General features: G+C 39.7%; 1 long non-coding RNA gene across 1 annotated transcript in view; it reads left to right on the forward strand.

The window, feature by feature from the left end:
• Positions 1 to 24,555, forward strand: part of LOC134471985 (uncharacterized) — a 125,146-nt gene that overhangs the window by 22,840 nt on the left and 77,751 nt on the right. The window contains exons 2-4 of the long non-coding RNA XR_010041794.1: positions 1 to 10,194; positions 12,185 to 12,258; positions 24,377 to 24,410. The exon at positions 1 to 10,194 is cut by the window's left edge and continues 20,180 nt beyond it. This is a non-coding gene — a long non-coding RNA (uncharacterized LOC134471985). The remainder of the gene's footprint in view (positions 10,195 to 12,184; positions 12,259 to 24,376; positions 24,411 to 24,555) is intronic.

Genomic DNA, 24,555 nt, shown 5'->3' on the forward strand with positions numbered 1-24,555 from the left:
TCCCCTTTGCATTGAGTGTTCACTGGATCTCATTAATGGAGGCAAAGAACCGAACCTGAGACCTGGGACTGCAAAGAACTAAATTGGGGAAGCAGGGAAATGTGGATGGACAGTGCATTTCTGCACAGTGCAACAGCCCCAAGGCAGGAAGTACCATGCGATGAGCACCATGCAGGTAGTGCAGAGTACCTAGGGGAAGGGAACCACCCCAACCCGGAGAAGCTCCCCATTTAAGGGGAGACAGGCGTGGTGAATATCTTTGTAAGGTTCCATAAGGTACATGAAAATGCTTTCTAAGTAATGATGTTTTATAAAGATGTTTTTCAGTTAGATTTTTATACTTATGAAAGACTTCATATAACAGCTCTCAGAAATATTTGGTTATTATTTTAAAAATTAATTCTTGGAGATAGATATGATTGCCCATTTTTGTAGGTGTGAAACAGGAAAGAAAAACTTGCTTGTTTGCCTTCTGTCTCTGTTTCTTTTTTTTCTCCATCTGTTTCTCTCTCCCTATTACTCTTGCCCACTTTTTTCTTCCTTTCTTTGTCCTTCCTTTTTTTTTTTTCTCTATTTCATTAAATAAATACTTAACACCTCTCACGTATCAGGGAGCTTCTGTACTCAGTACTGGAATTCATTGGGGCAAAAGATACAGATCATGTCTGTCTTCTTAGGCATCCACAGTCCAGTGGAGGCATTGCCAGCACATAACAACAAAGAAAGCAACGCAACTACTATTATGATAGGAAGATAAGACTATTCACTAGGGCCTAAGCTGAGGACAGTGAGAATTAACCTCCAGTCACCTGTCTTTTGTGACTGGGGTCATATTTGCTTTGTGATAAAAAAAGATGTGAATACCTTCCTAAGTAAGTTGGGATCAAGCACTTGAAAGGTAACGATTTCCAGAACCTATGACCATGACTGTAGGAAAAATCCCCAGGTGAATAGCAGTGGAATCTGAATACTTGAGTGTAAGTTGTGTGTCACTGGCATTAGCCAAAGGCCTCCCAGCCCAGAGGTAGTCCTTAAGGACACGTGTAAACCAATCACAGAATCTTAGAACCATGTGTTGTATTATGTGACCAAGTGCTCCAGGGCTGTGGGGCATCAGGAAGGGAATTGTGTGGAAATGGGAGGGGCTACACATGTGGCATTCTCTAGTATGTGTAAATGGGAAATAAACTTGCCTGTGCACCATCTCTGATCTCAGAAATTTAGATTTTTTTGTGGTATTGGGGATTGAATCCAGGGATTTCATGTTGAGTTATATTCCTATCTCTTTAAAAATATTTTTTTTTAAATTTTGATACAGAGTTTCACTAACTTCTTAAATTGCCCAGGCTGGACTTGAACTTGCAATCTTCTTGCCTCAACCTCTCAGAGTTCTGGGAGAATAGGTATGTGCCACCACATCCAGCTTTAGAATTTTTATGGAGAAAATAGGCCTAGAATTTGTTAACAACGACAAAAAATGATTATTCACTTACCTATTGGTGTGTTAGCCTTTTGTTGCTGTGACAAAATATCAGATATAAACAACATAAAGGATAACAGATTTATTTTGCCTTATGGTTTCAGAGGTTTTATGGTCAGCTTACTGCACTGGTTTTAGGCTGCGGGATAAGATATACCCTTCAAAGTCACACCCCTCAGGGATCTATCTTTTCCAAATACTCTCCACCTCCTAACAGTCCATTGTGCTATGAACTAATCAATGAATTAATCCATTGATGAGGTTAGTGCTCTCATGATCCAATCATGTCTCTAGGCCCTCCTTTGAAAATCGCACCCTGCGGTCTCAGTCTTCAATACATGAGATTTGGGGTATACTTCATATATAGATACAACGATATATTAATTCATTCAACAAACTATTGGTTTTGGAGCATGTATTTTGAACTAAGGCACTAGGGTATGTTTTGGAGATTGAAAAAAATCAAGATATTGTGTGTCTGTTGAGTTTGAGGGTGAGGAGATAGCACGTGTGTGGCATTTTTAATATTGCTCAGTGTGCTGTGAGTGTTATGCTTGGGGCCCTATGGGAAGAGCAAGGAGCAAAGGCAGGGCCCCCTAATGCCAGTAGGGCAGTGTCAGGAAGAAAAAGTTTCCCTGGCAGAGAGGCAATTGAAAAGACAGAAAGAAGGTGGGTTAGTAAGGGGTCCTATTTCCTTACAGGAAAGAGTGTCCTACCCCAGAAGAATCTGGGCAGTTGAGTGGCCTTGTAAGACTACAGATGCGGTAAATCATGGGGAAACAGGATAAGCAATGGCTTTGAGGGGCAGCCTACAAAACAGCATGAGACAGAGCAGGCTGATGGACAGCGATTGCTGCTGAACTGGGACAGAAGCTACCTAGCAACCCTGAGGAAGAACACTTGGTTCTGACTTAGAGGTAAGGACCAGGCTTCACCCAGGAGCCGTTGGGAAAGATGGGAAAGAAGGTGAGGGCACACTCCGGGCAGAGAACCTGAATGACAAGGACATAAATACATAGCGTGTGCTTGGCTTTGACTTCAAGCCCCTACTGGTTAGTGGAAAGCTACGGGGAAGCTGCAAAGCTGTCTCGGTCATACGACCAGATCCAGAGGGGCAGGACCCTGGTAGAGGTGTGCACAATGTGTGACAGGTAAGCTGCTTCAGGGGATTCGTATAGCATATTTCCGATGTCTGAATGGTTCATGCAGGGATAACCTCTGGTGCTGTGGCTCTGTGCCCTGCTCTGGTTTTAGCTGCCATGAAGTTAGCAGCTTTACATCACCATGACCTTCTTCCATATGCTCCTGCCTTGGAGCCAGCTGATCATGGACTGCACCTTCTGAAACAATGAGCCAGATAAACTCCTTTAACTCATGTGTGGCAAGTATTTATCCCAGCTTTGGTAAGCTATTACAGCGTGGGACACAGGAACCCTGGGCCAGCTTATGGGCTATGGGGGGACATCTGTCTCACAGTCACCTGCAAAGTTCTTTCCTTGATACTGGAACAGAGAAATCCAAAGGTTGAGAATGGGTGCTGAGCTCCGGTGAAGGAGAGCCCTGGATCCCTTGTTATGGGCCTTGAGCTATCATAATATTCTTTACTGAAACTCAGTTATTTAACTCTCCTTAGAATTCTTTGTCCTTCCAAAAAATTCCATTTTTCTCACTGAGTAGGTTTTTGGGTTTTTTTTGTAACCAAAATTTTATGAATTAATAATAGACTTTTCCAGAACAATTTCTTGTTCACATGTGCTGCCATGGGCTTTAACATTCCATGGAGCCTGGATACTCCGAGGTATGATGTAAGCATGCTCACACTGGAGTAGTGGAGGAGATCAGAAGCAGAAAGAAGAAGGCAGGGTGGACCTGATTTCACTGTGGGGATTCTCCCTTCAATAAATGTGACTTGACTCTGGTAGGATCTGCATTGAGTAACCCAAAAACTCTGGTGACAATGATTTATTTGCATGCATATCATCTTGTGCTTATTTCTAAAATACTTTTCAGAATGCATTTTAGAAATTCTTACTGGTCAAGGGGCAATGTTAGCCCTCCCCTGGACTCAGCAGAAAGCTAGGCATAACATGCATTTGGCTGCATTATACATTTAATTAATTTGCACAAGAATATTTCAATTGCTTTCTCCCTCATATGAATGAAATCCACATGATTTCCAATCTGTTTCTATGGTTTCCTTCCTCTGTTCAGTTACATTAATCAGGCTGTCAGTTTATTATGGATTTTGGTGTCTTTTTTTTCCCCCTTCAAATTTGAGTCCATATTAATTTAGTTTTCATTTCAACAGTGTTTAAAAATAGAGCAAAATTATTTTGACTAGCACACAATCAAGCCTCTAAATGTTTAAGGAGTTTGTCACAGCGGTCTAGGTTTCATTGCTTTTCTCTTGCCTTAAATGAGATATGGCTGTGATTCATTTTGCCTTGCAGCACGGTGTGTCAGCTTGTGTCTCCTCCATGATAATTTTACTTAACACTCTTGGTTGGTTGGTTACCAGTCTCTTAAAATACATCAGCTTCTCCTTGGGATTGGCCTTAGCGAATGTACTCCCATGAAGAAATTTAGTTATGCCTTTTTTATTTGGTTGTTGAAAAGCATAGTGCCAGAGCCCCTTTCAGACACTGAAAGCCATCATTTAATACTGCTCTGAAGAGCTGAAGTCCAAGACCTGACCTTGAGCTATGCTGCCCCTCTTCCATGTGACAGAGGTGGGTGTAGTACTCTCACAGCAGTGCTGCTGGCCTCAGTCCAAGTTTGTTGAATGCCCAGCTGGGTGTAGAGGTTACAGGCATGAACTTTGGAGTCAGGCTAGGCTGCTGATCTCTCTTTCTGGATATGTATGTTGGTCTGCTTCTTATCTTCCTCTGTGAGCTTCCAATTCCTCACTTGTAAAATGAGGGTGTTAAAGATCTATCCCTGAAGGTTGCGGTGAGGATCAGGGGAGATGACAGGCAGAAAGCACTTAGTAAAATTTTCCAACAACAGTAGCTATTACCATCTTGAACACTTCCTGCTTTAGCGTGGATGTTGAATGTCTCCCAAAGGCCCGTGTGACAAAGGTTTAGTCCTCAGGGTGGTGCATTTGGGATGTGGTAGAACCTTTAGCAGGTGAAGCTTAGTGGAAGGTCCTTAGGTTATTGCGGATTTGCCTTTGAAGAGGATTGTAGGATCATGACACCTTCTTCTTCTTTTGCTTCCTGGCCATGAGATAACCAGCTTGTTCTGCCATGTGCTCTTTACCAATGCTGTCCAGCACCCCCACTAGAAGACTAAAAGCAATAGCTCTGCCTATTCGTAGACTAGAATGTCTAAAACTATGAACCAAAATAAACCCTTTGGCTATGTAAGTTAATTATCTCAGATATTTTGTGATAGTGACAGAAAACTGATGAAAGCACCCCACCTTAAGGGCTCCCAATTTCTAGAATTTCTGTTGCTTGCGTGACCTGCACTTGTTGATTTCCTGTTTTAAAAAATAAGTACCTATCGGGTGCTGTGTACTTAGTTGAATACCTTGTTGGGTACTTACTTGGACTGTTTGTATTTTCGCAGTAACCCTGTGAAGAAATTCCTCATACTCTCATTTGATACAGGAGGCCCCTGACAGTCAGAGATTGAACTAAGATCAAATGGCTAACGAGCGCCAGGATTGGGAATTAGTTCTGGTATTTGCTTAGTTGCTCAGGTCTTTTTTTTTTTTTTTAATTTAACGTTTGAGGATCTTAAGCTACATTGGTTCCAATTCTACAGTGACTGCTTTGAGTGTAGGAGCAAAGTATAATATTTCTTTGAATTCCCACAGTGCCTGGAATAACTGATACATAATTGTTGATTGATCCCCTCAGAATGCCTTGAATCAGACACCTGACCGGTCTTGTGACAAGTTTTTCTTTTTGAGAGCCTTCATATCCATGAGTTAGCTCCAGGACACAGGGATGAAAGCGAGTATTATGTGTGAGGATAGGCTTGGGTATCAAGTCTGTAACCGTGGAAACCTGCTTTGCCAGGAACAGTGAGCATGAGTCAAGATCATGGCTCAAGTTCTTAATACTTCTCAACCTTCTGTGCCCTCTGTACACAGAGACAGGCAGTCAGCATGGATTAAAGAGCCCCAGTCAACCCCTACCTCTTAATATTTGGTCACTGTACAGAAGTGGGCTACCAGGTACGGAAGATTAACTGGTCTGGATTATCTACCCGGCAGATTAGCTGGCCCAAGGTAGCACAGCTGAGTATCCCTCAGCTGAGTGGAGATCATGGGAGGTCAGGGCAGTGGAAGGTTGCTGCAAAGGAAAGGTCTTGAGAGAGTTCTATTCTCTGTCCTGTTGTATGAGTGCATTAGTCCGCTCAAGCTGTCACACCAAGATGCCACAACCTGGTGGTTTAAACTACAGGAATGTATTGTGATTCACACCTCCAGGGCTGGAGAGGTTGGTAGGATTGGTGTCTTCTAAGGCTTCTCCTTTTGGCTTGTAGTTGACTGTCTTTTTCCTGTGTCCTCACATGGCCATTCTTCTATGTTTTTATCCTAATCTCTCATGAAGACACTAGTCCTATTGGAATTGGACACAACCATATGACCCCATTTATCTTAATCATTTCTTCAAAGGCTCTACTACAAATGCAGTCACAATCTGAGGTTCTGGGAGTTAGGGCTTGAGCATATGAATTTAGGGGGATATAAGCTAGTCTGGATCAGTGATATTCGTTGCTACACAAAGAGGGCTTATCATGGATATACCAGCAGTCACTTTGATATTATCAAAGACACTTCTCTCCCATCATGGCTGATGAGCTATAAAAAGGGGGTTTCTCCATAAACTTTTACTTGGGGGCCAGTATGACAGAGTCCGGGGTGATGGGAGCAAGGGAGCTAAATACTGGACAGAGCGATAGTATCAGGAAGTAGCTATTATAGTGGCCATTGTAATTAATTATAACATATATATACATATTATATATATAGTATTTAAATTGTATGTCTAAGGACTATGGTATATATACATATATGCATATATATGTAACACATATTCAGAGACTACAGTATGTATGTGTGTGTATACAGTATATATGTAGTAGTATGTATCATAGGATAGTTACACAGCTCCTGGTCCCTGAGGACACCCTTTTTTCCTGATCACAACCGTTTATTATATCCTAGACATGATTTTACATTACTCCTAACTTCTCAGTGTTGCAGCCTTTTTAAAGCTTTTCATCCACCAAGTTTACCTCGTTTTACAGGAATGACAGCCCCCAGGAAAAGCACAGATTAGATCGGCACAGGGAGCTATTATTTCAGCTCCCTGGGGATTCACAGCTGTGAAAAGCCAGTGCAGCCCTACTTATTTTCTTTAAATCAACAATGACCTAAACAAATGAACCCTAGTGCCCAAGAAATTTAGCGGCAGTCAGTGCTCTGAAAACTGAAAGACAGGGGCCAGCATGAAAATTTGGTGGCTCCCAACAGCTGAAGCTGCAAGCCAGAATTCATTGATTTGTCCATGTAGCCCTCCAGAGCTCAGGTTTCTCACAGATATTACCAAATTGTTTAAATGCAAATGCTGTAACTTTTTCAGTCTCCCTAGAGAGTTTAACTTTATCATGAGACTGAAGTTTGTGGGCCCATTCCTCATTTAACATTTTCAAGGCGAATGTCACTGCAATGCAGTGCATTTTTTGGAGTTCCTAACAGGAATAAGGCAGTGGCACTTCTAAAGAATTCCTCAAGCAAAGGAGGAGTCAGAGTTCTCAGCAGCACTCAGAAGCCAGGAGGAAAGTGTGATGTAAGCAGATGGAAGAATTTAATTCTGATATGTGCATAGGGAATAATCAATGAAACATCTTTTCCTTTTGGAAAGGATATGGGAAATAGGTCTTCCCAGATTTTATCTTTTCCTTTGTTTGAAACTGTTCTTTGTAATGGCAGATTATGGGGGCTCCAGGAAGGGAGTATACCCAAAGGCAACACTTTGACTTTATACTTGAGAGCAGTATAATGCAGGCAAGCAGAATAGGAGGTTTTGAGGCAAAGGTGCATACAGATGTCAAAACTATAATGAACCGAAGAAGTGAGGCAGGAATCCCTTGTGAGTGGATTGTTTTTGAGGGAGCTTCTCAAAGAATCAGTGTTTACCCTCCAATTATCACAGAACAGGCACCAGGTGAAGTGATTTAAAACAAATGAGTGGGAATAACTGGCTGAAACACCATAGCAAGAAATAATACACTGGCCCAAACGGTGAACTGACCAGCGTGAATATGACTTTTTCTAGACAGTGGTATATGCATTTTTAAAAATTTATTTATTTATTTTGCACTGGGAATTGAACTCAGGATCAGTACAGGCAGGTGCTGTGCCACTGAGCTATATTCCTGGCCCACTGGTGTTTTTATATTACCAGATGGGCATTTCTCTAATTTTTTGTGTTATTAAATGTTTTTGCTTACTTTCTGGATTATTGAAGATTTTAGGTAGTTTTAGATTTTATTGTCTTTGTTATGTTTTATTTTCAATTTGCTTTTAGCCTATTTTGACTCTTTTACTTGCTGGTCAATGTTTTCAGGGATTCTTAAACTTTCATATTTAGCTGTTAGTAAAAGGTCCATCTTTTTTTAAAAATTGGTTAAAAATACATCTTTGTTATGTTTTATTTTCAATTTGCTTTTAGCCTATTTTGACTCTTTTACTTGCTGGTCAATGTTTTCAGGGATTCTTAAACTTTCATATTTAGCTGTTAGTAAAAGGTCCATCTTTTTTTAAAAATTGGTTAAAAATACATTTCTAGTAACTTCTCAGATTTCTGCACCATTGTAAAACTCTTGATTTCACATAAGAATAATCTTGTCCACTTTTAAAGTTGCTACTAGTTTTAATTGTTAGTTCACTTTTATTTAATAGGAAAACAAACTGTCCCAGTTCATGTAGGACTCATAGTTTTCTGGAACATGGAACTTTCAGTGCCCAAACTGAAGAGTGTTGGACAATCCAAGATGGTATCATCCTTTATGGCAATGGCCGATGTGGCAGAGATGATTGGTGTCCCCTACATGTTGTGCCCCATTCTTTTCAAGATCAGAACACATTTTCTAGTCTTCCTTGCATCTAAGTGCAGCTGCTTGATTTTGTTAATGGTCGCAATGTGAGAACTGATGCAGAAGCAAGCATGCTGTTTCCTACATTTTCTTATATGATCTAGATTTCAACATGCAGGGCAACTTCGGGAATGCCAGCTATTGAAGATGGCAGAGTTCTGGGCAACCTGAGTTCACAAATGACTGCATATGATCTAGGACCCACTGTCCATCTTGCTACCACTGCCATGCTGGAATATGGAAACAATATAACTCCCAAAATGATAGAGGTCAGATGCACTAAATTTCTATTTCTCAAAATCAAACAATGAATTCTAGGGAACAGTGAAGGCTAAAAGTAGGAAAAACTTTATTGAGATTGGTAGCTCCTGAAAGACAAGATGGGCCTGAAAGTGGGCAAGCCCACTTCTCAAAGGAAGTTTTATGGAGCAAAATCACAAGGTAGGTACAATGTGGGTCAAAACTATGATTAACCAATAGGATTACAGATATAGCCACTTAGATAATATTGAACCAATAGAGAAGCAAGTCATATAGCAAGCATACATACAAAGAACAAAGAACTTCTTTAGAAGGGATGGATGGGGCAGAGAATGTCTTGGTCAGTCACTGGGGTGACTGCTGTCTATATGGACTTTATTGGATCAGGTGGTACCAATTATCTTATCCCAAGGAGGCCTTGGTCATTATTTCTTTATCTTGAGGCCTGGCCTCCAATAGATGCATCTCTGGCCACAGCTGTAATGTGTTCTCATCCTCTGCACTGACTCCTTTTGAGGTCTAGTCTGTTCTGATTGCCTATAATATTTCTACCTAACCTAGCTTTCTATAATAATGGGATTTCATACTAGAAAGAACCCAGCTTCTATTGGATTAAACCCCTGAGATGTTAAGTTCTGTTCCAGCAGTTAGTGTTACAATTAATATATCCAGTTTTAAGGCATATTTTTAATATTTTGATTATAGTTTTTATCATAATAAAAAACTAGAGAGGTAAAACCACTATTTTTGCCATTCCATGAATTTCTGTAGCCGCCACATAAGTGTTTGCTGTTGGATTTGAAGCTGAAGTAAAAAACAAAATAAAACAAAAACTGAAACTCCAGAAAATATTCACAAAACAAGAAGTACCCATGAGGAAGGAGTAGCCATGCGGAGCAGGCCCCCTGGATGATTTCCTGTCAGAGACGGGCTGGAGTGTAAGCAGGAAATGAAATCACCAATGGCCCTGTTTTCCTTCCATTCTACTGCAGCATAATGAATTTTTATCCCAAGCTCAGAAAAACTCTGTGTTATGCTTGTTGACTCCAAATCTAGAATTTCAACAGAAAGCTAAGCTGGGCTGGCAGCTCTGTAAACAAGAGCATCCATTAGCATTTCACTTACCGTTTTTAAAGATGTAGGGGTACTAATGCTTACCTGTGTGAATTAAATAAGACAATACTTTAAAATGCCTCGCAATACACGGCACCTAGTAGATTCTCTGTAAATCTTATTTTCCGTCTTCTATTGCAAAAACAATAGTTTTAATATTACCCCTTTTGTCTACAGGATGCTGATGTGCCAGGGCAGCATGTCAGTTTGTGCCTTCTGAAACGGTCAGTAGGGATTTGTCTGGGAGGAGTGAGGGGGCAGGAAGTGGAGGGGAGGGCGCTCTGATTCTGATGCTGGATTGACACCTTACAGCAGAAGGGAGGGTGAGTAGGAAGAGATTGAGAATTTGATGTAGCTGTGCCAAAGTCTTGGCCAGGAAAGTGGAGCCCCAGAGCAAAGATTGTTCCTTACAGGACCCCCCGCCGAGCAGCAATGGGCCACTTTAAAGCTCCTCAGTGTCCAGGGATCATCTGGGAGCAGCCCAGGGAAAGCATAGCATAGCCACGAGCTACCTTGCAAACCAAGAAGGCAACCAGCTGATCATCAGCTTCAGAGCCTGAAACAGGTTTCACTGGAAAGGGGAATCGAATTGTGCATTTGCTTAGTGACCAGGGATAGAAGGGGAGGTTTTTCTTAAATATACCCCCCACCCCAAAAGACAACAGTCATTTTACTGTTATTGTCTGTGGGGGTTTTCTCATAGAGTTCAGGTCACAGCTAAAAACCAAACCTCCAGTAGTTGAGCAGTATCTACTGGTGCAAAGTCCTGCTATGACAGATTGGATTTGCATCCAGCCAAGAGATGGAAAAACCTTCCCACATAATAAAATTTAAGCAGTATAGCAGCATGCTTGAGAATTCAGGGCTGCTTGGCAAACGCTGGGTTACTTCCAAGTCCTCCAGATGAAACTGCAAAGTATGTCACAGTGAACGTTCTATTGCCGAGTGAATTAAATCTGGTAATTAATTCTCCACTTTTAAGATATGGAATGAGAAGCTCACTGGCGCCTGGAGCATGTTGGGAGAATGACAGCACTTGAGGATTAGCAGACAGAGACAAAGGAGATTTTGGGGGAAACCTATTTTTGTTTCCCAAGCCCTGAAGAGACAAAGGTTTAAAGGAGAGTTAACAGGGATTTGGAGACTCAGGCTTTGTTTCCAGCATTTTCTCTGGCTCAAGTTACTAGACTGATTTGGATGTCAGTCTTTAGAATGAAAAACGGAATCACCCTATGCTGTTAGTTCTAATCTCCACACAAGAGACTGACAATTCAGATTTTAAATTAATAGTTTGGTTCACATAATTTGTGTGTGTGTGTGTGTGTGTGTGTGGTGCTTTTAGGAAAAAGATGATATTAAAACAAATTGGGTAAGAAAATGAATAGTTCAAGGAAAGAAATCAAAATTACAGTTTAGGAATATGTGACAAGTATGCTAAAATCCACAAAACCCAGAAAAACAAAGTAATACTGTATTTTATTGAACTAAATACCCGAAACACTTCTGTAATACTTTTTCCTTAGTTTTATGTGGTATGCTTTCTGATCTTTTAAATTTTTTTCTTTACTTTTAAGTTATTTATTTTAATATTTATTTGTTTTACACTGGGTATGGATCCCAGGGCCTGGTAAATGCTAAACAGACACTCTACCTCTGAGATACATCCTGGTCCATGACCACCATTTTTTTTTTTAAATAACAATGATTTTGTAATATTATTTTTTGGTAAAGAGTCTATAAAGATAGTTCAGACTTTCTTCTAGCATAGTTGACAAAAAAAAACCCACTGTATTTTAAAATTAGTAGTGAGGATGCATACAATATGTGACATTATATCCTGCAGTGCAAATTTTGTTTTATATTATAACCAGTACGTTTATATGTTGCAGACATGGCAATTCTTGTAATGTCTTTTATGTAATTCTCTTAGGAAAGGAAAGACAATATGTATGATATACTTATAATTAGAGAAATTTTGTTTTGGCTTAGACTCTATGGGAACTGTCAAAAGTGAAATCAGATCAAGTTGGGAAAAAATTAAAATTTTATTGTCATCACAAAAAGATGGATTTTTGTTGGGGCTTGGGATGTAGCTCAGGGCGGAGGCCTTGCCTAGCATTCACAAGTTAGGGCACAGCTTGTAGAGCACAGAGGAGATGTTTTCTGACTATTTTGTGTGTGTCTGGATGATATACATTAATTTTTTTTTTTTAGGGCAAGCAGAGTCGTTTAAATCGATTTGTCTCCAGCAGACTGTTTTAATTTCACTGAATTGTGCTGACGTGGAGGTAAAACTTACATTTGATGTTTATGATTAGAGACATTTAAAGCAATCACTATGACTTAAGTTTTGATTACATGGTTATGAGCCTTTGGCGGTGGGTATATCTAAATTGTAGCCTCCAATTTTATTTGTCTGTAATGAAATTGAAATCTCTGCTCACATACTCGGGGATTGGAAGGATCTAGTTCGCAAGATTTCAAAGCTTGTTTCTACTCTACCATCTAAGTATTTGGCATGCATGTGCCTTCAACTGAAGATCAACAGAGGTCAACCAGCATGACCTCGCCCTGCGTGTTCAGATAGGAAACTGAGTGCCCCAGTGCTGGGTGAGAGGGGCTTTCCTGGAAGCCATTCTTAGTACTGGACACCAGCAACAACTTAACTGTGCCTGGGAGGGATTTCAAAAGAATGCACTAGTTCAAGTGTGATGCATAGCTTAAACCCTGCTTACTCAAGTCCCCAAAGTACCTGTACACGTTCTACATTTGAACCAAAGGAAACGAATGAATGGGACACTGGAGCTGAAAGCATTAACAATTTATGATTGAAATATATTTGTCATGCAAACTTATCAAAATATATCATTTTTGTGAGTGTGTTTCCAGGCAAAGAAAGTGGGCCTTTCTCACTTCTGCTGAGAATCCAAGGAAAATGGCTATGTATGAATGAGATGCCCCAATTTTGAAATAAGACTAAAATCTGAGAGACTGATGTGCAGACCATTGCTTTGTGCTACACAATGCTCTCCAAAATTTGCTCAAAGGTTGACCGTGAGAAAATGAAGGGTGAACTTAGGCGATCTGTGAGTGGAGGAGTTACCAAGGAGAACTCAAAAACAATAAAATCTCACATGATACATTCTCATTTTAGGTATAATCTTTAATTTATATTTTAATTTTAGGAAAAGTGTTATATTTATAAGGTTGCAAAATTAAAAAGGCATAAAAGAACACACATTGAAAATACCTGTGTTCCCAATATCTAGTTTTAAACCTAGAGTCAACCAATAGTGCTGATTTTTTGTGATACAATTCTATTCATGTGAGTTATCATGTCTATTTGTAGTCCTATTTATTCACACAAGTTTTTACTCTAGATGTATGTGTGTTATGATCTTTCCTTTTGAAACAACAAATGCAAACATTACTGACACCATTCTACTCCTCCTTTAATAATATATGTTAAAAATTGTTCCTCATGGACCTAGAATAGCAAAGACAATTCTGGGAAACAAAGGTAAGGCAGGAGACATCACAATCCCTGACTTGAAATTATATTACAAAGCTACTATGATAAAATCAACATGGTTCTGGAATAAAAACAGACCTCAAGATCAATGGAATAGATTAAAAGATATAGCAAAAATTACAAACACACTCAGCTACCTTGTCTTTGATAAAGGAACATGTACACTGGAAGAAAGACAGCCTCTTTAATAAGTGGTGCTGGAAAAAATGGTTTCCATATGCTGAAAACTAAAATTAGATCCATGTCTATTACTATATACTAAACTAAAGTAAAAATGTATCAAAGATTCAAATATTAAAAGATAAACACTAAATCTTCTGAAAGACAAAGAAGATAGAAATCCTGATGACATAGGGATAGGCAGAGTTCAGGAACAAAAATCAAACTGTACAGGAAATACTTCCCAGAATCAACAACTGGGATCTTGTCTTATTAAAAACTGGGATCTTGTATGTCAAAAGAAATCTCCAACAGAGTGAAAAGAAAACCCATGAATTGGAAAAATATCTTAGCCAATTGTCTCTCAGACAAAGGACTTCTATATAGAACATACAAAGAATTTAAAAGTCAGGCCCCCCAAATTCAAAGACCCAACCCAAAAATGAGCATCTGAGATGAATACACACTTGTCAGATAAAGAAACACAAATGGCAAATAAATATATGAAAACTCTTCAACATCAATGGTCATTTGGGAATGCAAATTAAAATAACACTGAGATTCCACCTCACCCCAGAAGAAATGGTCAAGATCAAGAAATCAACTAGTAACAAATGCTGCAGGGGCTGTGGGGAAAAAGGAACTCTTCTCCACTCTTGCAGTAGTGTAGGCTGGTGCAACCAGCATGGAAATCAATATGGAGATTCCTCAAAAAGCTAGGATTAGAGAATCCATTTGACCCAGTTATCCTGCTTCTGGGCGTTTTTCCAGAAGAACTGAAAACATCATGCCACAGTGATATATGTGCACCCATGTTTATAGCAACACAATTTGTAATAACCAAATCTTGGAAACACCCCAAGTACCCATCAATTAAGAAATGGATAAAAAAGATGTGGTATTTTTATGCAATGGAGTACTACTCAGCCATAAAGAAAGACTGCATCAAGGCTTTTATAAGTAAATGGACGCAACTTGAGACCACTCAGTGAAATAAATCAAGCTCACATGTGTAAATACTGCATTGTCTTTCTAGTGTAAAAACTGAAAAAGTATATACGATCCAAAATCTACAGTAAATATTGTGTAAGGCTAAGAAATTGTTCAAAGAAGAAAAGTAATTGTGATAGGGGAAGGAGGAAAGAAGGAAGGGAAAAGGAAAAAGACATAAATTTGTTTCTCTATATATACTTAAGGAGCTAAAATGACTATAGTACTAAATGTATCAGTTCTTGGAAAATAACAGTTAATACTCATATGATTAGATCAATTTTACATGCCTATATATGTAATTCTAAGCAACCCTTTGGAAGGTAACAATATGCAATATTACAACCATTGTCAAATTCCTATCATATTGTTTTGTAAACCTATACTGCTATTGTATTGGGTTTGTTTGTTTGTATCTTTTGCTTTTTGTTTTTCTTTTCTGTGTCTTTTTTTCTCTTAAATAAAAAAATTGTTCCTCATCATAAAAATCTTCCTTATACATTGTTTTCAGTTGCATAATAATCCATCGTCAACATTCATGTAACTTTAGTGGCTATTTGGGTCATTGTCAATTTCCCTATAAACAGTGCTTCACTGCACGCATTCTTTCCCTTAAGTGAGAAATGATGTGAAATCACTTCAGGGATAAATTCTTGGAATTCAATTAGAGGGAACATGTGACTTTCATGTAATATCACTAGGCTGGCATCCACGGAGACTGCACTGGTGTGTTCTAAGATGCGATGGGTAGTGGTGCTTCTTTTCATTTTTGCCAATGTCTTTAGAACTTTTGATTTTTCAATCTGATGGATAAAACATGGCGTCTAAGTGTGATTTTTCAGTGAGCATTTTTTCCAATATGAATGCATCTTTCTCTTCTTCCATGGGGCTCATAGCAACTTTCAGGTCAGCTGGTTAGCAATATTAATTTCATCTGCAATTCATTGTTTTTCTTATTTCACATTTCATTGTTTTTCTTCTCTGTGTGCTGCTTACTTTTCTGCGTGCAGCTCTCTTGGTTATTGTTATGTGTTTGTACGTGGCTTTGTGTATGATGAAAATTAGCCCTTTGTTTGAGACATGGGTTACACCTAATACTGCCCTAATGTTTGTCACTCAGACTTGGTTTTCCTTGGGGTCATTCTTATATTAAAAACTTAAGTTTTATGTAATAAAATTTATTTGCTTTTTCTTTTTGGTTTTGGGTTTTTGTGCCATACCTGGGACTTCTTTGCTCTGGGGTCATAAGAAAATTGTCCTGTAATTTCTTCTGGCTCTATGGTTTTTAGTTTTTAGACTTACATATTTGAGCCATTTAGTTTATTTTGGTGTAAGTTATAATGTATGGCTCGAAGTCTGTTTTTTCCTCACATAATCCTTCAGTCGATTCAATATCATCTCTTCCACATTTATTTGAAACTTCATCTTTGTTATTATTAAGAAAGGCTATTTACATTGATTCTGTATGTACCTGAATATTTTTGAGTCTTTTTGATTTAATCATTTTTTATGTGCCAGTGCTACATTGTAAAATAGCTTTATATTTAGCTTTAAAATAGCTTTATATCTAGAGAGGACAATTCACCCTCACTATTTTCCAGGCTATTCTTGTTTTCCAGTTAATTTGTCCACTAAAAATATCCGGTTGGTATTTGCTTGGAGTCATGTTAAATTTATGGACTAATTTAGGGAGACCTGCTACTCTCTGTATGATAAAGTCTTCTTCTCTGTGATCATAGTAGGCTTTTCTGTTTCTCCAAGTTTTCTTTTTTGTCCTGACTTTTCCCAGTATAAACAATACTTTAATACGTATTTCTCATTTGTGCGAGTATATGTGCAGAACTCATTGTTTGAATCAGAATTGTTACTGACTTAGAAAGTGACTTAAATTTTCATCGTATAAATTTTTTGTGAAGCTTATTCCTAGGAATTTTATTTATTGCTGTCACTATAGATGGTCATTTCTTCTACTTTACTAAGTATTTTTTGATACTGTCTTTGAAGGTTATTGACATCTATACATTAAAATTGTAATCAGCCACCTTATTGAATTCTCTCTTTTTTTGCAATAGTTTTTCTTTTGGTTCTCTTAGTTTATGTCTAAAAGTAACTATGATTTTATCTTCTCCTTTCCAATTTTTATACCTCTAGCTTTCTTCTAATGGTTAATTGCATTGACTAGTACCTCAGAACTCAGTTAAATCATTGAAGGGGTAATGGACAGTCCTGGCATTTTGCTTCTGTTCTCTATGGGAATGTTTCTAGTATTTCTTTAGTAAGCTGACCTTTGGGCCTAGAGGAAGACAATGAGTTGTTTCGTTATTTTAAAGAAGAGTACATGTGCTTATTTTTATTTTCTGGGGTACAGAGATCGGATGAAGGGCCTTCGCACCAAGTACAAATTTAGCCCATTTTTTATTTTGAGACAGATTTTCACTAGTTGCTGAGCTGTCTAGGTTTGGTTTGAACTTGCAGTCCTTTGACCTCACCCTCCCAGAGTGCTGAAATTACAAATGTCTACCACTATGAGTTCTATGGTTTTTTTTTTTTAATTTAAGCATTTATATCAAGAACTAGGCATGGTGGCACATGCTTGTAGTCCCCATCAGAGGCTGAGGCAGGTTTGTTTGAGTTGTAGGAGTCGGATATTTTGCCCTTCCTGGTAATGGGAAAGCTGACTGATATACTGCCCATCCTGTTGGTGAAAATCTCACACTTTCTCAGGGAGAAGGTCACAGGGCACAAAGGAAAGAAGTGGTGGTATGTTGACTGTATGTTTCCCATTTCTATTGTAACAAATTATTACAGATCTAGTGGCATAAGATACGTAACTTTATCATCTTATAGTTCTATACTTTAGAAGCCTAAAATGGTTAGACCCATTTTAGGACTAAAATCAAAGCACTGTCTGGGCTGTGTTTCACTCTGGATGCCTCAAGAAGGCCAGCTTCCTGGTGGAGCTGATGCACTTGGCAAGTGCTTAGACCTCACGACCCTGGGCAACATGAAGGGACAGCTGGCTGCTGCCAGCTTCCCAAGGGAACTGCTTCTGTGGAGTCCCTGAAAGCAAAGAGTGCAGCGGTGAAGCACTGTAGAGCTCACAGTCAAGTGCTGTCAGCGCGAGCTACACGCGATGGTTTGTGGCCTTGACTGTGGTTAACACTGCTTGACATAAAGAGATTGCTGACTGGCTTGATTTTTTTTTTCTTTTGCTACTTGGAGATTTTAAAGTAATCATTCTTATAGGAAAGGCTATTTACATTGATGCTTTGAACCTATGCCGCCCCTTTAACCACAGTATCTCTGTCATTTATCTGACAGCCTGGTGACAGTGTGCTTTAGGTGCTTTATGACCTACAGACTTTCCCCGTCTCTTTTATTTCACAGCTCTGGCATTTGGGGAGAGGAGGCCTGGGCTGTACATGGAAAGAATGCTAGTTCATATACTGTCAGAGTTGATAAACTTGTACTGTTTAATTTGCCTTCAACCTCAAAGGTTTAGAAGATGCTAAATGTTTTATCAATTGTTTAAATTTGGGAGCATATGGTATACCTAAACAGAGAAGGGAAACCTTACTATCTTTTCCCCTGACCCATCAGAGCACATAAAGAAATAAATCATAGTTTCCTGGGCTAGTCTTAAGGCTCATTTATCCAAATGATGAAAGGTTCCGGTTTTCATCAGGATCTGAGTCCTTCTGCACATTGGCTTCTGTTGGTGCTTATGGTGTTTTCTTGCACAGTGTCTCTGACCAGCAGATCTGGGTACAGAGGTCGGGTATACGATGTACTGCCTCTATCAATTACAAATTTGTAAAACACTGCCACTTGTTACATATGTATTAGGCTTCAACATTTATAAAACACTGTTATAGTACAATATCTTGTAGAGCCATACGAGTGAAGGAAACTGTTCAGAGCTCCTGGGGAGTACTAGTGCATATTAATATGTATGTTCCTACATCTTTATAGGATTGCATGATGATTTATAATTTACAAAATACTTTTACAAATATATCCACTTAAAGACAGTGAATTACTTAGTGCCTCTGCTCCCTTGGGTATAAATATTAAATTGGGCTTAACAGCACCAGGACTGCTTCCTCTGTTAAATTAGATCCTTTACTTAAAATTTGCACACCAGCAGATTTGTAGCTTCCCTGCAGATCACTGATTTGTACTGGGATGTGTGGCATTATTCTGCTATTACCACCCTCCTTATCAGCTCTTGCCAAGTTTTACCTTGATGTTGTCATGGTTTCTTGCAGTGGTGAGCACAGAAATTAAAGCTATGGCTCATTCATAAGATGCCATGGCTCTGTCTGGATTTCCTGTCCAACTGTTTTTTGTTATTTTTTGAATTTTTCCCCAGGTAAGTGGCTATTCACTTTGGACACCAGTGGGTCTGATCGAATCACAATGCCTGGTACAGAGCTGCATGGGCCGCAGTCACCATTCTCAAATTTAATTATATGTTGAAAACTCAGTTTTCCTGCATGTTAAGTAGTGTCTTTCCCCAGCATTTCTCTTTTTATGTCATGTCATTATGGCTTTTTTTTTTGTAACAGAAATCAAACTCAGGACCTTATGGTGCTTATGCCACCAAATTATATCCCCAGGCTGTCATTACGGTTTGACAGAGATTGAAAGGTCTGCTCACATTCCTCAGCTCGTGGCTGCTTCTTGCAGGTGCCTGTCTGCACTGGGCTATTTTTTTTTCTTGACATCTGCTCTGCATTTAGAAGCGTGTCATGGAATCAGTGATAATAACAATGAGGTACCAAAGAGCTGTTTAAATGGGTGTTTTTCAGTAAAATACCATTTGATTTACTCTTGAAGTAGCTGAATAATTTTAAGGAAATCTGATGCCATATCTCAAGAGTTTCCTTAAACTATACTTACGGTTACCCTTAAAATCTCCCTTAATACACGTTTTTGCTTTCTTCCTTTCAGTAGTAGCCCTGTTTGAATTTTAGCTAGGCATACAGCTTCTAGCTCCAAACTACAAGTCCCAGCCTCCTTTGCAGCTGTGTGATTGACTTGAGATAACAGAAAGTGAGGGGTAGTTTCTTTCCTGCTTCTTCCCTCCACCTGCATAAAGGCAAAGACTGAAGCATCTTGCAAGCCTCGTGTTGAGTGCTACAGAGCAGTCCCACAGCCTCCCTCCACTTGCCCAAGACCACTTACCAATAGATTGGACTGTTTGGCACAATATGTTTAATATGATTACAGTACTAAGAAGTATCCTGAGCCAGGAATATAGCTCAGCAGCACAGGTGCCTGCCTGGCAAGTGGGAGGTCATGAGTTCGATCCCTGGTACCAAAACAAAAACAAAAACAAGTATCTCCCTCATTGTTATAGAATACAGACAATTGTTGAGAAAGTTGTATAGTTGAAGGTTGGGGTTATAGTTACAAATCATTGCAACTGGAACTTCTCTTCATCCTCTCTGTTTTCCAGCCCATTCTCAAATGATTTGTCAAGAAAAGACTTAAAAATGCTGTGCTCCCACTCCAGGTTCTTTAGATCCAAATCTTTAGCGTGATTAAGGATATAGTATGCAGCTGTTTCAGAATTTGTTTTGGCTGAAAACTAAGTAATTCCTGACTCAAAGTAAGTTGAACATTAAGACTTTGGTCTTTTCTCTTGTAAGGAATATCAAGGGAGGTGCTTCCAGGGCTTGCTCGGTAGCTCAGTGTTGTCAAGGTGCTGCCTTTCCTTTGCCTTCCGATCTCTTGGATTTTCCTTCATAGTTGTAAGGTGCCTTCCACAGTTCCAAGTCTCATATCGTCTCACCTATCAAATGCAAGAAGGAAAAAGGAATTTTTTCCCCCTTCTTTTCAAGGAGGCGAATCTTTCCCAGAAATTCCTGTTTTTTCAGATCATCCCTCTGGCCAGACACAGATCACATGCTCTGGTTGCAAGGTGGCTGAGAATGTAAGGGTGTATTATGGAAGGAAAGCTCTGCCTGGGACCCACGGAGGAGTGTGCGTGGGTGCTGGACAGGCAGCTGAAGTGTCAGTCCTTGCATTGTTGGTAGCTGCTCTAAAAGTGTCACATATTTCCCTGAGACAAATATGACTGTGAGTTAAGATAAAAAATTTTACTCCCTGTTATCATAATGCCCATTTCAAACATTTGTTTTTAATTGTTATTATTAGATTTACTAGTCAGCACACAAATGACCAAAGCAATATATAGTACATATTTTAATAACAAAATGAAACAAATAAATTCCAGTTGCTAGAAATATCTTCCTTAATGTTACAAAAATATGTACATTAGGAGAATTTTTTTGTTGCTGGGATGTGGTTTGGTTTATAACTAGATGTCTCCCCAAAGCCTCCTGCAGTCATAGGCGGACTTTTGACAGGTGACTAGCTGACTTGCTGTTTGGGGACGGGAATCCAATCTGACAGCCGGAAGGGATTATCTACCTTCTCCCTTGATGCTCTCTTCACTTCCAGTCCACAATGAGGTAATCAGCTTTCTTCTGTCCTGGCCCTTTCACCATGCTGCCAATCATGCAAGGAATGAAACTTCTAAAATGTGAGCCAAAATAAACATTTCCACTTTTAAGTTGCAGGTGTCAGATAAACTTTGTTCCAGTGATGAGGACAGTGACTAACATGGAGAGTGTTAGAGTTTTCTGGTGCAGTGGAGAAGCAAAAAGTACAAAAAAGATAAGAACAGGTTTATTGAGGATGTGGAAAGGAGCCCACAACCCAGGGCATTTGCGCTATCTCCTTCGACCAGATACAGAGGGGCAGAGGGTTATATAACCTCTGATGGGAAGTGGCACGTGGGACGAATATTGATGATGTGTGAAGAGCTGATTGGAATTCTCTGTGCCTGAAAACAGGAAGGGGAGTTGCAATTAGGGCTGAAGAAGAAGCAGGAAGTGGTAGGTGTTCCCATTTTGGCCTTTCGCCACGTTAACCATACAGTAATTTATACTAGGGCAGGAACCTTTCATTCCTGTCTTTGTATTGTTAGGAAAAGGGCAAAGACTGTCTCTTACTACTTCCTGCTGAACAGGGACATTGTGTTGGGGTTTAGAGGGGCTGATGAGATGACAGTTGATGCCCATGTAGAAGCTGGTACCAGGTGTTTCAGCCAGGACAAGGAATTAATCATTGGTGAACACTTGCATCCTAGATTGGAGAAATAAAAACACAAGGTGCTATGAGGAGGCAGATCACTATCATAATGAAAGGACCCCAGAGAGGTAGAAGGAAATGTGCCCTTGATCCAAATGTGTCTTTCTATCAGGACTTTGGTGAGAAAGAATATGAAAAATAAGCATGGAATTGGGAGGGGTGAAGTTATGGGAGGCAATCATTCCTCCATCTGAAAGGGTTAAAGTAAAAGTGTGAGTGGACTTGTCCTTGGTCCAGGAGTTGAGCTGCAGAGGATGGGAAACATGAGAAATGTAAGGCCTGACAGTTGAATCATGTTTGGGAAGTTATAAATTAAGGGTGGGGAGGGCTGTGGCTGTGTCACTAGGAGAGGAGATCCTAGACCCAGAAGGGTCTCATATTTAGAATGTAAGGGATTAGGAACCAAATAGGACAGCAAAACATGACCTAGCCTGAAAGCTGTGACTGTGGGCCCTTGGTGAGATGGAGATGAGAGATAGGAGATGAGATGACCACTCAGTATGTTTACAGTCAGGGGAGTGAGGTTTAGGAGGGCACCGCTTAGCTTGAGAGATGTGACAGTCCAGCAACATTGACCACCATTGAAATTTCGAGGAAGACCAAGTAGAACCACTCCACTTTAGTTGTAGTCTTGTTGAGGGATCTGAGAAATAAAGGCTGGTCTATTATCTGACTGGATACTCTGAGGTAAACCAAACCTTGGAATGATTTCTTGTAACAGGACTTTAGTAACTATATCAGCAGTCTCCCTGGTTTTGGGAAGGGCTTTTATCCTGAAAAAGTACAGGCAAAGGTGAGAAGATAATTAAAAGTTTTGTGGCAGGGCATGTGTGTAAAATTTATCTGTCAGTCCTGACCAGGGATGTGTCCATGAAATTGATGAGTAGGAAAGGAAGGGGGTATGTGTCCCTAAGGAGAGGTTCTAACACGAGATGACAGATGTAAGTTGGGACCTGCGAGTGTCTGGTCAGTCTACACAAACACAAATGAATCTGGACAATCAGGGTGTAGGCGGGTGGTAAAAAAGATCTCTTTAAGGTTTAGGACTATGGAATGAGTGGTGGAGGGAGGAATATGAGAGAACATAGTACAAGGGTTTTGCACCACTGGGTGAATTGGGGGTAACAGCATCATTGGTTACACTAAGGTCTTGTACCAGACAATAGGACCCATTAGGCTTGACTCCTGGGAGAATGGGAGTATTGTAGGGTGAATGGTAGGTTTAAGAAAACCATTGTCTAAAAGATGCTTTATTATAGGTTTAAGTCCCTGTAATGTTTGGAAGTTATAAGATGTTGGGGAACTCAAGGAAAAATGGAAGGATCCCCTAGATGAATTAAAATAGGTATAGCATGGGTAGTGCAGGTGGGGTTGAAGATATCTCAAACTATGAGATCAACCAGAGAAGAAGGGAGGGGAGGAGATGGCTTTGCAGTGCACTGTGAGAGTGTTTGGAGGATGAGAAATGTGGAGAGGAAGAAGGTAAAGAAAAATTGAAGTTTTTGGTGGAGATCCCTACCTAAAAGGGGTGCGGGACATGTTGGTATTGCCAGAAAGCTATGGGTGAAGAGGAGAGTTTGGAAACTGCATGAAATGGGCTGTTTGTAGAGGCTGTGTAGGTTGGCTGTCAACTCCACTACAGAGACTAAGGATTTAATATAATGGTCTAAAAACTCAGGAAGGACACTATACATGGCCTCTGTGTCTACAAGTGCAGAGAATGTCTTACCCGAGACCTCCAGTGAGATTGAGGCTCTGAGAAGGATACCTTACTGGGGGCTGGGCCCTGAGCCCCATCAGCCTTCTGCAGCAAATCCAAGTAGATCAGCCAGTGACAAATCCAATGGTGACAAGATCTTCTGGGAGGGCAAGGAATTAGAGAATGGCTTATCTGCTCTCTGGTAGCTAGGACAGTCACCCTTTCAGTGACCCTTGAGAATGCAGAAGGGGCATTCTCTTGCCTGGTATCCTTTTTGTTGCACTTGCAGCATGGTTGGAGCAGGGCTTGGGCATCTCTCTTGTCTCAAAAAATATCTGGTCGTGTATGCTGGTTCCTTTGAGGTTCAAGCCAAACCTGCCTATAATTGTCTTAGCTGCCTGTACCATTTTTCCCTCTGAAGAAGTAACCCAAACTGCCATAAGGGGTAATGGGCAATGATTGATCTGGCTTATTCAGGCTGGGGGGGGGGTTAAGTTGTTGAATGGCAGTCAGGGATACCCTGCAGAGCTTTTAACTAGTGGCTCTCAGTAGATACCAGGTATTTTTCATTTTGGGCAGGCATACAGCTTTAAGTCTAGAGGAGACAAAGGCAAAGATCAATTAAGTATGCAGAGGCCAAATAATAGAATCAATAGAATATTTATGAATATAGTTTTAGTAATGGCTTTCCATAAAGAGGATAAAGATAAGGTCCAGGGAATTTTAGAAACTGACATGTCATTGATTTGTCATATACACATTTAGGTTTTATAATTGTATGAGTACCTTTTGTGCTGTTAGAATGTCTAATACCATCTGAGTTTGGGGTATGGCCTGTTCCATTAATTTTACCTTTTTTATTTAGGAGAGAGATTAGCTGCAGTGTCATTTAACGCCAGGTGAGTAGAGTTAATTATGGCCTCAATATATTTATAAAAACTTTTTCTGCAAAAGATCCGGTGGATCCCAGTAAAAGGAACCAAAAAGGAATTTATAATTATCTATAAATTCTAGTTGTCCAGAAAAAAGACTGATAAAATACAG

Source organism: Cavia porcellus, unplaced genomic scaffold (genome assembly GCF_034190915.1).
Source record: "Cavia porcellus strain 051 isolate PalLab524CR breed Dunkin Hartley unplaced genomic scaffold, mCavPor4.1 scaffold_21, whole genome shotgun sequence".
Taxonomy (NCBI): Eukaryota; Metazoa; Chordata; class Mammalia; order Rodentia; family Caviidae; genus Cavia; species Cavia porcellus.